Genomic DNA, 18,956 nt, shown 5'->3' on the forward strand with positions numbered 1-18,956 from the left:
AAAAGCCAGACTGGAAAAATTATCCTATTCAGGTATTTCTCCAGCTTTGTTGCTCTGACCCAACTTTTTTTTGGCAAAACCCTCATTAATTCTACATTATTCCTGGTTCAGTAAAAAACAACAACAATTTGTTTAATGAAGCTCTGCTCAGCTCTTAACTACAATACAGTAAAATAGAAGTGTTCAATGCATTGAAAACATCTTAAAAGAGAGATTATACTGATTTTTCCTTCCTAGTTGACAGGAAATTATCTATCCTTTGCTTCATATTTTCCCTCACCGGCCCTCCACCTGTAAATATTTCCTCCTTTACATTTCTTCCCCCGACTCCTCACCATTTTGTCGTCTTTCATTCCTTCTTATTACCTCTACCCATCTTTGTGTCCTTAATTTCCCCTTATGTTTTCTTTTAACTCCCAAGTGCGGCATTATATAATTTATCTCGATATTGTTGCATATTTCTTCCCAGCATATTATATATAAAAATATGTTCATACATAAATTACAAATTTAAAGACAAACAGGCATGGGGAAATGTTTGAACTGGAATGAGAAAAGACTGAAGCACATGATTATGCGCAGTGCTCTGTGGTATGCTAAAAAGTGTATCTCTCGTCACATTGTAGCCATCTATGGACGAAGTGAAATCAGTGGTGATGCAGGACAAAGCCTTATCATCGGCAGAACCCCTGAAAACACCTGTTGGGCCAGAGAACCTGAAATTATTCTGTGGTTTCTCTTTTATTAGCCCGCAATTTAACATCTCATCCCAGTCCACAGCAGCAACTCCGTTGTAGAGAATCAACATCTGCTCTCTATGGCCTGACTACAGTGGACATTGCCAAGGTAAGGTAAATGCTGAAATATAGATAAATTGGAAATACATATGTATTACAATCATATTAATTAAAATATATAAGACAGGCCTTTTGGGGGGCATTGCTGCTGTTAAATCAGTTAGTAAATATCATTTTGGTGTAACTCAGCATTTTGGTGTAACTCAGGTGATGCAAATAAATAAATAGTTGAAAAATTCCAATCCAAGCAAAATGATGGTTCTATGGAAACCGAGAAAAAACAGTCACACCATTAGCTATTTACTAAATGGCATGGCAAATTTACAAGCGTAAAATAACATGTTTTTAGCATAAATGTCATAGAGACCTGCTTTCTTCTGTGGTACTGAAACAGTGATAAATTAACAGAATCTTTGATAATAAAGTCTTTGAAACCCCACCATAGAGAGCTGATGGCAAGACTTGCCCAAAAATGTGGTTACATGTAAAGTAATAATCTTGGTTGAATGAGAGACCTGTTACTCGACTATGATTGGTTAGCTTTATAAGTCAATCGTAGGAGACTAAAAAAAATATTCAAGCTTTACAAAGCCCTGTTTACCACCCAAGGATTAAATGACCAGAGGCTACTTTTGGCATCCTGCCGTGGGAAGTTAACCCAAGCCAGCAGAGGAACTTGTGGTGAGACTCCCTTCAGAGTTCCCAAAGACATAACTGAGATGCTGTTTAAATTAACCCATGCTTTGCAGTAACACTTAAAAATAAGGTCTTGCATTTGTATACCGTACGTTTTTCTTTTTTAAGTTTTGCATTATACCTGCTGAATAAACTGTTATTGTAACACCATGGGTACCTTTTATTCTGTTTAAGGTACATCAGCATCCATCTCTCGAAGGAGAAGACTGGTAGTGTCCATAAGACAAACTGTTGGTAACATATATAAGAACTTGTTGTATTTATCATAATAGTAATAGTGTAAGTTTTAAGAGCTCTGGCTATTGTAGAGATGCATAACAATACTCACATGTCACACTTTCCCCCCAGACAAGCTCATTTTTTTTAGGCAGAAGAAACAAAAATTCAAGACATTCAATCAAGACTCTGGTCCCATAGTGTTACAAGGGACAGTAGGAGTAGGTACTCTCTGACCCTCAATTTGGATTAAGGGGATTGGGGGGGACTACCCTAAACCTTAAATGAGATTACCATACTTCCCACACCTGGGAGAAAGGGATGGGACAATTCGTCGTGCCCTTAGTCTGTAAATTCTCTTTTTGAACTGCTTACACAAAAGTTGAAAAAAAAAAAGGGGAGGCTTTTCGGCGGGCTGTCTCTGATTAATTATGGGAACAAATAAACTCACTTTTTAAAATTTGTTTATTAACAAAAATAAAAGTGTATAAAAAAAGTGTATGAGAAAGTCAGTCTGCTATTTCCTCTTTCATTACATGCGGAGGTCTCAGAGATGAATTTTGAGACTTGTACTCGGTGACTAGAACCCTCCACAAAGCTGGATCAGAAGGAATGTGGCTGTTGATTTTGGAAGAACTCTCTGGACATGGAAGTTATAGTCAAACTAAAGGATTATTTTCTAAATGTTTGCAATAATCGGCCCAGAAAATAAATTAGGCCCTAAGAGCTGGTCTTCTAGACAATCAATTATTTCAATTTGAAATTATAACTGTCTATCAATTTTTCATGGCGAAGCTGTACCCTTCAGGAGCATATACGCCGTGTGGAAACGCGAGAATTTTAAAAAAATGTTTATTCGCCATTCATGATCTACTGGACCAAATACTGGATTAAGTTGTAATCTTTTTGCAGGAAGAGCAAAAAAATTATTTAAAAAATAAAACCAAAACTGATGGGCATACCACTATTTGTGGTAAGGAATGTATTCTTAGCACCTCTGGAATTGTATTTCTAGGACTTAACTGAGCATCTGCTCAAGAAAGGTGAACCTCCTCAAAAAGGTAGTGACCACTATTGGCACTACATTCAAGAGGAAGAAAACCATGTAGCAATTTATTGGATTTCCAAATTTCTACATTTCTTTTTAGTTACTTCAAAGATGGTACCAGCCTGCTGTACTTTCACAGAAGACAATATACGGGGTCAGAAAAAGCACATGGAGCCTTTGAAAAGGTGTTTTACCACTTCACCACCATAAATATTTTACTACTGCCAGATCCATAAAAACTATACAAGACAACCCTGGATATAATACAACAGCATTATTTGGAAGTTACTATGGGAGGCAACAATATCTTTCAGAAGCATCTACTCCTTGTGGAAACATGGAAAATGCATTATTCGCCATTTATGATCTACTGGACCAAATACGTGGTGTTCAGCCTGGATAATGTCTGGAGCTGGATATAATACAATGGTGTTCTTTGGAGGAACTTCACTCAAGGCATTTGTATGACTGTCTGAGTGACTTGCTATGCGAGGCAACAATATCTTTCAGGAGCATTTACTCCTTGTGGAAACATGGAAAAATTGATTATTCACCATTCATGATCTACTGGACCAAATACATGGTGTTCAACCTGGATGATGTCTGGAGCTGGATATAATACAATGGCATTCTTTGGAGAAACTTCACTCAAGGCACTTGTATGACTGTCTGAGCAACTTGCAAAGGGAGGCAACAATATCTTTCAGGAGTATCTACTCCTTGTGGAAACATGAAAAAACGGATTGGGGGGCGGGGCCTGACTGCCAAGATGGCCGGACGCACTCTCTGAAAGCTCCGGCACCAGCGGGCACAAAACCATTAATCCCACACTACCAAGCAATGGCAGCAGTGCGGAAATAATGCGGGGCCCGGCACGGAACTTGCCGATACCGATCTCGCATCTAAACGCGACAAGAGAGTTTGAACCGGCCACGCGGCCTAATCTGGAGCAGAGCCTAATGCCTGGGGGAGGCGGCCGATCGCCTGGCAAGGGTACAGCTCGCAAGCCTGCATCAAACACCATCCCGCAACCCCTCCTCTGGACCGGAGGGGGTTATCCCGGTCCACGCGGGGGGTGACAACCCCCGCAAAGCGACGTGAACAAACGACAAAATCTGAGATGAGGCGAAACTACCAGAGCCCAAGCAAGATGGCGCCGGCGGCACAAAACACCCGTCTCAAACCACCCAAGCATACCATGGACTTCTTCCACCAGCTCTGCAAAGACCTTTGGACGAGGCTCCGGGCCAACGGTCAGGCATTCGGGCGGGCGAGGAAACTGGCAGCAGCATGGATCCGCCCGACACTCCGGCGACAACTGGGAGGACCCCTGCCAAGAAACACCAGGGCGGCCTCCCGACGGCGTTGGTCTCGGCAATCCCGGCAATCAGGATGGCAGGAAAACGCAACATGTCCCTCGGGCGGCAGCAGTCCCACACACGCCAGGACGAGGCCAGCCGGTATGCCGGATATGCCTACCACACAAAGACCCGGAGACCTCTGACCTCCATACCGACCTCACCAACCCCCGGACCTCAGCCCGCGTCAGCGAGTCCCACCGACATGGTGAACAACGCACAGGGGAGTCGGGATGGTCCCGGCGAGCAGAACAACCTCACAACCGACTGTTAAAAGCTTCTGCACTACAAAAATAAAGAATTGGAAAAAAAAAACACGGATTATTTGCCATTCACAACCTACTGGACCAAATACTTGGTGTTCAACCTGGATGATGTCTGGAGCTGGATATACTACAATAGCATTCTTTGGAGAAACTTCACTCAAGGCACTTGTATGACTGTCTGATCGACATTAATTATATACTGGACCAAATACATGGTGTTCAACCTGGAGGATGTCTGGAGCTGGATATAATACAATGGCATTCTTTGGAGGTGGTACCAGCCTGCAGTACTTTCACAGAAGACAATTTATGTGGTCAGAATAAGCAAATGGAGCCTTTGAGAAGGTGTTTTACCACTTCACCACCACAAATATTCTACTACTGCCAGATCCAGAAAAACTATACAAGACGACCCTTGATATAATACAACAGCATTATTTGGAGAAACTTTACTCAAGGCATTTATATGACTATTTGAGCGACAATGCCTTTCAGGAGCATCTACTCCTTGTGGAAATATGGAAAAATTGATTGTTCGCCATTCATAATCTACTGGACCAAATACGTGGTATTTAACCTGGATAATGTCTGGAGTTCGATATAATACAATGGTGTTCTTTGGAGCAACTTCACTCAAGGCATTTGTATGACTGTATGAGTAACTTGCTATGGGAGGTAACAATACCTTTCAGGAGCATCTACTCCTTGTGGAAACATGGAAAAAGGGATTATTCACCATTAATTATATACTGGACCAAATACATGGTGTTCAACCTGGAGGATGTCTGGAGCTGGATATAATACAATGGCATTCTTTGGAGGTGGTACCAGCCTGCAGTACTTTCACAGAAGACAATTTATGTGGTCAGAATAAGCAAATGGAGCCTTTGAGAAGGTGTTTTACCACTTCACCACCACAAATATTCTACTACTGTCAGATCCAGAAAAACTATACAAGACGACCCTTGATATAATACAACAGCATTATTTGGAGAAACTTTACTCAAGGCATTTATATGACTATTTGAGCGACAATGCCTTTCAGGAGCATCTACTCCTTGTGGAAATATGGAAAAATTGATTGTTCGCCATTCATAATCTACTGGACCAAATACGTGGTATTTAACCTGGATAATGTCTGGAGTTCGATATAATACAATGGTGTTCTTTGGAGCAACTTCACTCAAGGCATTTGTATGACTGTATGAGTAACTTGCTATGTGAGGCAACAATATCTTTCAGGATCATCTACTCCTTGTGGAAACATGGAAAAATTGATTATTCGCCATTCATGATCTACTGGACCAAATACATGGTGTTCAACCTGGATGATTTCTGGAGCTGGATATAATACAATGGCATTCTTTGGAAGAACGTAACTCAAGGCATTAAAATGACTATCCGATCAATTTGCTAAGGACATAGATATACCTTTCATGAGCATCCACTCCTTGTGGATGTTGTTTGGTGGATATTCATTGGGCAAAATGTACCGAGCTATGTCTGCTCTTGCCATATCCACAACCAAAACAACCTGCAGTATTCTGAGGACACTGATCTACTGCAGCCCCTGTCAACTTCTGTAGGACATTGGACAATTGAACCTTATTGTTGATGTGGATCCTTCGCACAAATTTACCTCAATAATGGTAGTTAAACAGCAAATGACAAAGTTGTTTCATTTGATATCGATCTGTGGATTGTCTTCAGCAAAACAGTCGACAATTCTTTTCCAAAAGGATATCTTCTGCCAACTTATGTGAAGAGCAGGCAATATTCAGATCTGCCTACTGCTTCTCTCAAATGAAAAAGAAAGGATCTGTGGAACAAAAGCTATCAGCTAGATCTAAGGAATACGAGTCTTGAGCATCATTCGTGGAATTCTTTAACTATAAAGTGACATTTAGAACAAATGGCTTTAAAAAGAATCATTCTTCATTACTTGGACCGACACCTGATACTATCTACTGATTTGTAATTCTATGATTCTCTGCAGCATTTATAAATGTTCACTAAAAAGTATTCAAAAAGTGTCACTCGCATCTATGTAATGAATGGTGTGTGAATCTGTGAGTACCAGGAGACATGAAAGGTGTGTGAATGTTCAGTAACAAGGGTTGAAGCCTTGGCGTGGCGTTACTGCTCACATGGATAACCATGTGCTAATTCAACCAATCACGTGTCTAAAGCTGTTTTGACTGCTAGTTATTTATATCTGTTTATAGATCCCTGCTGAGGAAGCAGCATGCGAGCACCAACTGAACTCAGTTTTCTATCAAACAACTCTGCAATGCTTCGACATAACCCTTGGGGATGGTGATAGGACACTCCAGGCAACATAGCCACTACAACTCCATATTGCCTAGATTGTCCTATTTTTATCTCTCTTTACATTTTATGTCAATGTTTTGATAAAGTTACATTTCCACATTAGCAATACAAATGTAATTAATTAAACAGCGCTCAGAGAAAGGGTTTTGTCTAAATATGGACAGAATTGATATTGATAATGGGATCCACAATAACACTAGGGTAGAAGTAAGGCAGGCAGTGCAACGGTATGCTGACACTATCACTACTTATGCCTTGATTGCTACTTTAGAAACTGCCATGCCTGCTATCAACACTGGTAAACACCCTGCTCCCTACTACCTACCTAAACGTCATCCAAATGGCCCACAGCTCTTCATACATTTAGTAAATGGTATAATAAAAATACTCATACAATAGTTCAAGTGACGGAAAGTCACTAATTTTATTATTATTTTTTTTTTTCTGTTTGCCTGGCATCCTGCTTTCCATCCTAGTGAGGACCTTACCAAAGAATCCAGGGTGGGGATCATACCACCTGTGCCTTGTCCATTGAACGTTTAGCCTGCTCAATAAAATGTGAGTAAGATCTTTTTATTCTTCTAGTTCAGTACATACAGAGAGCACTATATTTGTTTTGTTTTATTTTTCCTTTTGGGTCATACTGCTGCCATACTGCTGAGATATCTTACAGCCACGTCCACTCACATATCCTAGAAGTGGGGATTATACTACTCTACGCTTTCCATACTAAAGCTGATTATTAGCTCTGGTAAATGTAAGTATATCTATATTTTATTTTATTCAAGAAAGTTGATTGGGATATTCTGCACTATTGAATATGTTCTGTTTTTTTCTTTCTATAAATATATGCCTACAGGAACTGGAAGTTACCTCTGATACAAGATTGTACATACAAGAAGAATACCTTTCCTGTGATCTGACCTGTTCCCTTGCAAGTTGCATGTTATATTTTGGACATTATTATGGACTATCACGCCTACATTTTATTTGATTCTTATATATTTTTTTTTTATAAAGTTTCTGTTTTTATTTAATTTCTAAACAGTTAGGAGTACAATAGAACACTGGCGCTACCTTCTCTCTTTCTCCTTTTTACTATCTATTTCCTTTGTGGTTTTGGGGTTTGTGAGGGAGTCCCACAGACCTAGGTGAACTGCCTGTTTTTTTGTCTGTTGTGGCCTGTTAGGGCTCATCTATTGTTCTTTTTCTCTGTATAAAAAAATGTTGCCTAACTGACACTGGACGTCCTCACGCTTGTAGGGCTTCAGTGTAAACAAAAGAGCGAATTTATTTTAAGGAGATGTGCATTAGCATATAACTAATGTTTCAGTCCAACTACCGTGACATATTAAAAAAAAGTGTTTGGTAATGGGACTGAAATAGTGAATGTAAAAGCAAAGCAAATGACTTTATCTTGTTGAGTCCTATGAGTGTGTTCTTCACTTTGGCTGAGATCATCAAACTTGATAATCTCAGCCAATCCAATGGTTTCCCATAGGAAAGCATTGGGAGGCTATTGTGCATGTGGGGCAAAAATCTGTGCAGCTAATCAGCATCTCCCTGGGGAGCTTTCAGCGCCTCCATGCAGACCCAATCTAATACACTGCCCCTCCTCCCTCCACTCTAATTGAATACACTGCACCCACTCCCACCACTCTAACTTAACACACTGCCCTCCCTCCCCAATTTAATACACTGCCTCCTCCCTCCACCAATTTAATACACTGCCCCCTCCCTCCACCAATTTAATACACTGCCCCCTCCCTCCACCAATTTAATACACTGCCCCCTCCCTCCACCAATTTAACACACAGCCCTCTCCCACCACTCTAATACATTGCAGCTCCTCCATCACCAATATAATACACTGAACCCCCCTCCCACCACTCTAATACAATGCCCCACACCCTCCCACAAATTAATACACTGCCCCCACTCACCAATTTACTACACTGGCCCCCTTCGTCCCACAAATTAACACAGTGCTCCAGTTTCCCTTTGGAACTGCCAGGACAAGTTCCTGGACACCCTGGGGCTCATCTCTAAACTCTATGAGCTGGTGGAATCCACCCATTTGGGTGAGAGCGACTTCGACTTTGAAGTAGTGAAAGGTTGGTTGCAGAGGTTGGTCTGCATGGTGGGTAATGCCAATACAGCTATGTCAACCGAACGCCGCAAGGCGATACTGCTGAAAATTGAGCCCAAACTGGTCAGTATGGCGACCAATGCGCTGGGGCCGGCTGCAATGAGTACCGATTATCTCAATTTTTCCCATGTAAAAGCGGGGGGCAGATTGACACTGTTTTATCATGCATGGAAACTCCTAACCTCAGATGTTGAGTTATTGAATACGATAAAGTGGAGATAGTCTCTCACCCTATTCAGGTGCCGTTCCCTCAAGAGCTGACCTTGCCCGACGAACACCACACGATGATCTCGGCAGAGATTGTGGATTTTATTCGTCAAAACACGCTATTCGACAAATCCCGTGGGACACAGAAGGGTTCGTGAGCAACCTGTTTCTGGTCCCCAAGAAAGGGGGTGGGGTACACCCAGTAATCAATCTCCGACCCCTAAATGCTTTTGTCCAGTACCACCACTTCAACATAGAAGGTATACATTGCCTTTGGGACATCCTGCTACCATCAGATTAAATGGTCAAACTAGATTTACGGGATGCTTATCTGGCAATCCCTGTCGCGGAAACACATCAAAACCTACTGCAGTATTAGTGGCGAGGAATGAAGTGGAGGTTTGTATGTCTTCCATTTGGCCTGTCCTCTACTCCATGGTGCTTCACAAATATACTGAAGCCGGTGATTGCCTTCCTACGCACATGAGGTGTCAGATTAATCATTAACCTGGACAATATCCTTCTCCTTTCTCAGTCTCAATCCCAACTACGTGTTAACCTGTCTTGGACGACCCACCTCCTCCAAAAACTTAGGATTCTTGGTGAATTGGGAGAAATTAGCCTTCTACCCTCCCAATGCATAGCATTTCTGGGATTTCAGGTGGACTCTGTACAACAGATGTTGTGTCTACCCAAAGACAAAATGATTCCAATCAAGAAAGAGATCAGACGACTTATGCATCGTACGACCATTTCACTCAGACAACTTGCGAGGATCATAGGACTATTGGCACCGTCCATACAAGCTATCTTCCTGGCCCCGACGAAGAAACGTTGCTACACAACAACTGCCTAGAACTGCTAGCGGCATCCTTTGCCATTCGCAGCATGACTCACTCAGGCATCTCATGCTCTATCCTAATCAAGATGGGTGATGTCTCAGCGGTGCATTATATCAACCACCTAGGAGGAACGAAATAGAAAGTTCTAGCAGTAATGGCTCGAGATTTTTGGCATTATTGTCTGAACACAGCATATCGGTAGTAGCAGAATATATCCCAGGACGAGACAATGCAACAGCGGATTGGAATTCTCAATACGTTTGAGATTCAGGGGATTGGCACCTCCACCCAACGATTTTCCAACGTCTCTCTAGACTTTTGGCGCCTTGCTACATAGATCTCTTTGCATCTTGGCTGTATGCCCAAGTCAATTGGTTCTTCAGTTGGAGACCGGACACAGATGCTCTGGCAACAGATGCATTCTTACAAGACTGGACCAAGGGGAGGAATTACGCTTTTCCACCTTTCAACCTAATCTCTCTGACCCTCGCATTCCCTAGATATTCCAAAGGTAACCGTGCTTCTGATAACTCTGATATGGAGGTTGCAACCTTGGTTCCCACAATTATTGGAAATGTTGATAGACTTTCCACGTCTATTGCCAGACATGTCCTACCTTCTGACCATTCCAGAGGGAGTGAGTCACGAGTTGGGTCTACTTCATCTGATGGCATGGCTCATTTCAGGAGATCATGGAATCTCGAGGATGTTTCACACACAACACTCAGTCTTCTGGCAGAGGCTTGGGCACCAGACGTTCCTACGGGTCGGCTTGGAGAAAGTGGACTGATTGGTGCGTGGGACGATCAGTGGATCTCATATCAGCTCCTGTGAAATCAATCTTACAATTTCTGACTCTGCTCTTCGAAGATTGAAAAGCTTTTCATACTATAAACCTGTTCAGATCAGCTATATCAGCTAGACATATGGGTAAACATGCCCTTATCTGTCGTTTGCTCAGAGGCATCCATTTTTCTTGACCCCCTCAGGCTCGATATTCTTCCTTTTGGGATGTTGATGTGATTTTTTTGTTTTCTTCAGTCTTGGCCCTTGAATCACGAACTTTCTCTTAAACAAATATTGGTGAAGCTGTTGATGCTGTTTTGTTTACTTTCATGTAAACGTGTTGCTGATGTCAGAGGGTTGGACTGGCAAGCACCCATTTTTGTTCCAAATGTTTCACGTAGGACAAAATCCTCGACTAAGGAGGGTTTTTACCCGTCGTTTCCAGACAACTTAAACCTGTGCCCAGTATTATGTCTTAAGGAATACAAACACCGTCCGATCTCGCTCCGTTCAAATCAACTCCATCCATTTTTCTTCTCCTTTCGAGTGTCGCATCTACCAGTATCAACTCCTACTTTAGCTCGTTGGATCAAGTGGTTATTGTCCATTGCAGGCATAGACACTTTTATTTTATTCTTCCCACTCCATTCATAGGCTTCTAGGGCTACCATGATGGGTTGTAGATTGGAAGACATACTACGAGTGGCTGATTGGTTGAATTAATCTACGTTTCGTAATTTATATTTTCGCCCGGTGCAACATATTTCCAGTATGGTGGTTGTTCAGCTTTAAAATAGCATAATAGGAGCCTCCGTGTCTTTAATAAAATTGCCAGATTTTACTATTAACATGATTAAAGTCAAGATTTTATTAATTACACAGAGTATTATTACCACCCACCCTACCCGTGTTGGTGGTTACTTTACAGGTCATTCATTCATTGGACCTTTTGGATGGTGCGACATGGTAGGTACAAATGTCATGCATGGCACGCAGGTTGGTAGTGCATCCGATAAATATACCTTATATGATACTTAATAACGATTGATTAACATGGTTGATGAGTTTGATGGTAGTGGTCTAAGAATTGCAGGCTTTCGATATTACCATATATTTTCTTATCTTCTAGCTTGAATACACCTTCACGAGTTGGAGGTTGAAGTTGTTTTTTCTAGTTGAATTTCCAGATATGTGTTTGTTTCGTGAGTTCGAGTTTTTTGTTGGAACACTTTGGATCCTGCAATAATGGTCTTCGGGATCTACACAGAAAACGGAGGAGTCCAGGAGCACCACACCTATGTGGACAGTGCTGGATCCTGATAGGTGTAAGTGTTTATTATGCTATTGTTATGTTTTCTATGATTCTCTCATACTTTCTTCCTTGCTGCTGGGATTAAATAAAGAAAGAGAATGCATAATACTCCCCTCCGTGTCATAAAAAAAATCATGACTTTACGTAATGTTAATATTAAAATCTGGTAATTATATATATATATATATATATATATATATATATATATATATTTATAAAGGATAATCAGCACTCCCAGGTTTTGCAGAAAAACAAACTTCTTCTTTATTCCAAATGTTGCTTGCTGTCCTGATGAAAGTTCCCTAGAGGAACTGAAACGTTGACATTTGGAATAAAGAAGAAGTTTGTTTTTCTACAAAACCTGGGAGTGCTGATTATCCTTTATAAATATTGAATAGTGCAATCGAGCACCGGGTCATTAAATATGTAAGTAGGAGTGCAAGGTTTCTCTCTTTGTTTGTATATATATATATATATATATATATATATATATATATATATTAATTTTATATATCATATAAAAATTCTAAAGGCCTAAAACAGTCATGGTTAGGTTAACCCTGGCATCACAGATTTTTGTGAATTTCATTTCATATGAACAACATGGCAATATAGCTCACAAACATATGGGTGTTGAGGTAAACCATAATTGAACTTTAGTGATAAATAGGATTCTGTAGAAAAAAAGGAATGCTAGTATTGCAACACTTTCTGATGCTGTGCTGCCATCTAGTGTTACTATATCTAACTACATATTGGACTACACAAAAACAACATTTGTTGTCCGGTATTGCATTAGCATATATATTTTCTCATGAGTAGAAAATGTGTACTGTGCAGACATGTTAATAAAATGATACACTAAAAATTATGCACTGATTATCACAAAACTGAATGGGCCTTTGGTGGAGATTATGCTACATGTTCCACTTTTGGTGGGAGAGAACCAGGCTCAACCCATTCCGCCTCAACTGCATATGACTGCAAACAAGGGAGGGATCCTCATCACCTGTGGACCTCAGTGCACTGTACCTAGGGCTGGCTAACCCCAAATCCATATAACCACTGTGGTGTTAGCTTGACAAAGATACCATAGGGCAAGCATGTCCGACCCGGCATCACTAAATTGTGCGCATGATGGAGCAGTGAGGAGCAGGAAGGGAGACCCCAGGGAGAGGCCACACACCAGCTTCCAAAGGTAGGGAACAATAAATAAAATCTGTCAGTGAGTGTGTGTCTGTCAGTGAGTGTGTGTCTGTCAGTGTGTGTGTGTCTGTCAGTGAGTGTGTGTGTGCCTGTCAGTGTGTCAGTCCGTGAGTGAGTGTGTGTCTGTCAGTGTATGTGTTTTTGTCTTTTAGTGTGTCTGTCAGAGAGTGAGTGTGTGTGTCTGTCAGTGAGTGTGTCTGTTAGTGTGTGTGTGTCTGTCAGTGAGTGTGTGTCTGTCAGTGAGCGTGTGTGTTGGTCAGTGTTGCGATGGCCGCGGCTGGACAGTGGATGACCTGGAGGTGCACAGAAGCACGCAACGCTACATCACATACCGACGTGACGTCAACGTGCTCCACCTCCACAGGGTTTCAAGGAGTAGTGGTAGGATCCGCTTTGGCACAGGGTGCGGACGGCGCCATTGGGGGTATACCAGAGGTTGGACTCCGGAGTCGCATACTGGCAGTGGCAATGTGAGTGGAGTCTGCTTGTTGGCTAATATTGTTTTTTTTTTTTTTTTCTTTTTAAACCAGTGCCAGGGTTTAGTAGAGAGAAGACTGAGATTTAGTACAGAGGAGGGGACTGGGGTTTAGAAGAGGGGGAGACTTGGGTTTAGTAGAGGGGAAGGGCTAGGGTTTAGTAGAGGGGGATGCTGTTTTATATACTGTACTTTTCAAAACACACCTACATTTCTATGAAAATGTAAGTTGTTGGTTCTTTTTGCTGCCCACATAAACTTAAGCCTTCGAAACGTTGCTGTGTTCGTCATGTTTTGCCAATCAATATGCTGTTTTATGAAGACCTTAGGTGCCTGGACTTTGTTCTTATCTTTCCTCCCATAGTTCTTGTCCCACCCAGTTTGTGCCATATAAGCTCTACCAATTGCATTTCTACTGATGGTGCATGCACCTCCAAACTCCATAATGAGAACTCTCCTACAAGAGTCCTACTATGACACAGCTAGATAGAATCTTTCAGGACTTTTGGCTGAAGCTGATTGCCTGTATGATGGTGACTATTGCGACCCACATTGGAGAAGGCTAAGTACAGTCCATCGGTGGGCCTCGGTCCTAGAAGACTAAGCTTAGAGTTTCCCTGGAGGTCTGTGGTTCCGGGCAGACCTTTGTCGACTCTAGAAGGCCTATCTTGCCACCCCATTGGGAAAACACATCCTTTTACATCTAAACTATTGTGCCTGAAGCATCTCACTCTGTTGTGGGACTTTGTTCTTCCCCTAAAGGGCATAGAATGACCAAGGTTCTAGGATTGGGACTTGTGGGAAATATACCACTTATTTCTACTCCTTCCATGGAGACCTGTACAGTAATTATTGTATTCTTTGTTTTATACTTACGATTGTAAGTAGTACTCTACGTCTTTTTGTTATTTCTCACCCCATCACTTTAATGGGCAACTGCTTACTTTATGACCATTTCAGGAACCTCCTGGGTTGTTTTCCCAGTTGTAAACACAATTAAATATGCAACTACTTTTTATAAAAAAATTCTCACATTGCAACTGATGGTTACTCACATCTTCCTACATATGTGGAAGACGTCTTGGTACCAATGTGGATGTGCTAAAGCCCCTTCTTCCTTTAGAGTATCTTTGCCACCAGGTGACCACACTTGTTTAAGTGCCTATAAAACAAAAGCAGTAAGTACCTGCGTAGAGTTACCATACACTATCTGCTGGAATTTAGGTGTTTGCTGTAGACCTTATTGGAATGTGTGCATTTCTAAACAACTATCTGGAAATTAGTGACCTCTTGTTTTTCGGATTTCCTTAAAGTGTGCGCCCACTCCAATGAAATGTCTTACACAGGACATTTATGTACCTCCCACAAAGTCAGGGGCGAAATATACCCACATAGTGATATCTACTTAATGGAGACCTCAGTATTGTCCATATTTGATTCGTAGGGACACTTGTGCTCAAGAAACTATGTGTTTTTTACTTAACTTGTGCTATGTGAGAAAACCAGTTTCTAAACAAAATTCTTATTTTGATTTCAATAAGAAATCCACACGTTTTCTAAAACTAAAGATGTGCACTGATTTCTAAGCAGAAATCGAACTATATGTGATTAATGCATCATTGATAGTATCTCAAGGTTTCAGGTTCAATATCTGGCAAGGTTGATTCTGTATTTCAGCTTGTCTGAAACTGATTAAATGACTACCATTTATTTGGGTAATGGCTACATCCCAGAATGTAGTTATCAGGCTACATTGTATCATTCCTGGTTAAATATGTTAACATTATTCTTTTATAAATTAGGTCTGGAATAAAAACAGTGTTCTAAGTGTGGTCAAGCCAAGTTAATGGAATGTTAGTAAACCACATGTTAATGTCAGCTAATCATACACAGCTGCTTCTGCCTAATTTGATGATTTGAAATACATTTAAAGTGTATTTTCATGTTTTCATGTTTTCTATGTGAAACTCAGTGGTGCTGATGTCCAAGGGAGGGCTGGTTACATTGGGAGAAAGAATAAATTGGTGGAAGAATACATTTTGGGCCCCTATAGAGTAAGGAAGGTCAAAAGGTAGATCCACAATTGCCACTCAACTTGCTGAATTCCAAGCTAAAGCTAGCTGTAATATAATATGAATTAATGTCTTTGCATAGAGGAAAAATTATGGATCACATTTTTTCCTTTCTTCTTTACAAGATTCTCTCTTTTCAGGGCATAGGAACAATTTATTGTAAGTGGGGGCCGGGGCACATTTACTAAACAGTGTATTAGGACAAATAAACATTATTATTATTATTATTATTATTATTATTTTTCCCGTTTGGTTATTTTTTTTTTTTTTAATTCTTTATTTATGGTTCATTTTGTGCAGTTCGGTGGGTGGGGTGTGGGTTACAGAAGAGAAATTTGGGGGTGGGATAATACACAGTTGTACAGTTTCTTCTCTTTTTACAGTCACACAATCACCCGTTACATATGCGGAGATAGTAGTGGCTTAAGTTGTACATATTTTTCAAGGAAAGAAAAAAAGAAAAAAAAACTCATAATGGTCTGTGCAGTCTCTCTCTGTTATGTTGCTCTGACATGTAGGGGGGGGGCGGGGGGGGGAAGCAAGCCTTTTCCCCGCGTTCAGTATACCTGTGGAGGTTCTGGTGTTTTGTTGTTGTTGTTGTAGAGTTTCGTATGTTTCGGGGTGTGTGTGCCTCAGATGGTTGAGTTCTGATGCCTGTTGGTCCTGTGCAGGGGCAGGGAGGTGGTGCAGTGGGTAGGGGGTGGATCGAGAGATAGGGCTCCAGGGGTGGGGGGGTCCGTGGATGGGTAGTTGGGGTGCTCCGCTGCACGGCGCCCCAGCCCTTCTAGCCATGGGTCCCAGACCTTGTGGAAGTGTTTGGGCGTATCATGGAGTAGGGATGTGAGCTTATCCATTTGTATGGTATCCTGTATTTTTTTGGTGATGCTCGTTTGTGATGGTATGCAGGTGGTTGATCACAGTTCCGCTACCGCTCTTCTTGTTACTAGGGCGATGCGTGCACCGAGTTTGTTTTCTGCTCTGGTTAGGTTCTCTAGAGGTTTTGAGAGTAGTAGGGCCCATGGGTCCAATGGGTATGGCTTATGTAGAATTTTTGTCAGTAGCGCAGTGACGCTGATCCATAGGGGTTTAATTTTGGGACAAGTCCACCAGCAGTGGAGGAATGTCCCTTGTTCTCCACAGGGTTTCCAGCATGTGCTGGACCTGGAGGCCCCGGGCAGTGGTGTATATTGGATCTTTGCTGCCCTAGAAATGACGGAACTCGGGCACCCCCTAATTTAAACTTGCCCCACCCCTTCCTGTCAAGGCCACACCTCATCCTGTTAAAGACTAACACACACTTTGACTGACAGACACACACTGACACACCGACTCAGAGACAGGTACACACTCTGAGATACACTGACACACACACTCACTGATTTGATACAATCTGACAGACAAACATAATCACTCACTCACAGACACTGACCAACAGACACACTGACTGACAGGCACACACACACACTGACACACACTCACTCACTCACAGACACATACCTACATTCACTAACAGACACATGCACACTCACAGACACACGCTTATTCACAGACACACACACTGACTGACAGACTCAGACACACACCCACATTCACTGACAGAAACACACACATTAATTTATAGACACATGCTCACTCATACACACACTGACAGACACACACACACACACATTCACAGACAGACACACATTTTTCCACACAAATTTAAAGATGATTGTTATTTGTTAAATTTGTATTTAAATCCACTCAGCCTCACTACATGAGAGAGCTGGGTGGATTTTGTACCTGGGGTCCAGTGGGGCTACTGGACTGGCTGCTGGCAGGGGTGCAAAGCAGGAACTGAGGTAGCTGAGCTCTTCTTGCTCAGCTCCCTCACGCGCCACTGAGTAATGCCAGGAGCTGGAGTGATGTCCTATTCCGTCTCCCGACATTACTGCCGGGCACACGAGGGAGCAGAGCAAGAAGAGCTCACAGATTAGCGCTCCCTCGCCACCCACCAACCTGAGACAGAACAGTCCGCCCACCCCGAGGGGCTAAAGGTTGCAATTTGGCCAGCTCATGGGCCCCCTTAAAACAAGGCTAACAAGGAATTTGCCTGGGCATTTAGGGGGGGCGATTTTTGATGCCTCCTGGAAAGTGCCGCTCATGGCAAATGCCTTGACAGCCTTGCATTAAATACAGCCTTGGTCCCGGGGAAGGATTATGATTTTGTCTTGTTAATCATACCCCTGAATGGTGAATACACATTCTGTAAGGTATAAATGTGGTGACTGTTACCTAATAAAACCTTTCATCAAGACTCGACTAGGCTGCTATTTTCACTCTGGGCATCTGTACAAAGGAGGGAGGCTATTGGAGCTTTACTACAGTGGAGTTACACCTCCAGCAGCAGTGGGGTTAAACTCCAAGCACCATGACCACTTCAAATCATTGACGTGGTTGTGGTGTTTGAAGTAACTCCATTTATCTAGGATCTCAAAATTTTGACACCAGATGTTGATGAACTACAACTCCCAAAATTCTTTGAGAATTTGCAACAGATGTCCAGAGAATTGTAGTTCAGCAACCTAAGAGGTGCAAATTTTGAAATCTCGGTAATATGAATATCTTACCACGGCTTAAAACATCAATCAAATGCTAGATAAGAAACCTTTATCAAAATAAATTCTATCTTCCTTATGTCAGTACAACTAAACCCGCTAACTGGCACAAAATTTTTTTTTTAGGCCCTAAACCCATGTAGACATACATGATGTCGCAGTACTTACCTTATCCGGGTGGCGGCTGGAGGCCTTAGGTCCTCTACACGAGGAGCTGAGGCTCGTTTGCGTCTCCTGAGAGGGCCGTGTGCGCTGACAGTAGTGAACGGTAACGCGGCCCGCCTCGCACTGTGAGCTCGGCTTATGTCACGAGTGCACTCTTAAGGAGGCAGTGGGAGCCACAAGTTACTGCCCTCACACACGCACGCTCTGGGGGTTTACTCATGACGTGGGCCAATCAAATGTATAGTAAGGTTATTTAATCTTCCCTTGCCTTGTCCACTTTGCCCTGTCATGGTTTCTGTTTCAGTACCCCTTAGTGCGTTCCTTGATCTTCTGTGTTTATTCTGGTATTAACCTCATGACTCTGAGTTTATCTTTAACCCATTCCAGTCTTGTTTGCCTGCCTGCCTGACTGATTACCCTGTACCTGACTCTG

This window comes from Pelobates fuscus, chromosome 6 (assembly GCF_036172605.1).
Source record: "Pelobates fuscus isolate aPelFus1 chromosome 6, aPelFus1.pri, whole genome shotgun sequence".
NCBI lineage: Eukaryota > Metazoa > Chordata > Amphibia > Anura > Pelobatidae > Pelobates > Pelobates fuscus.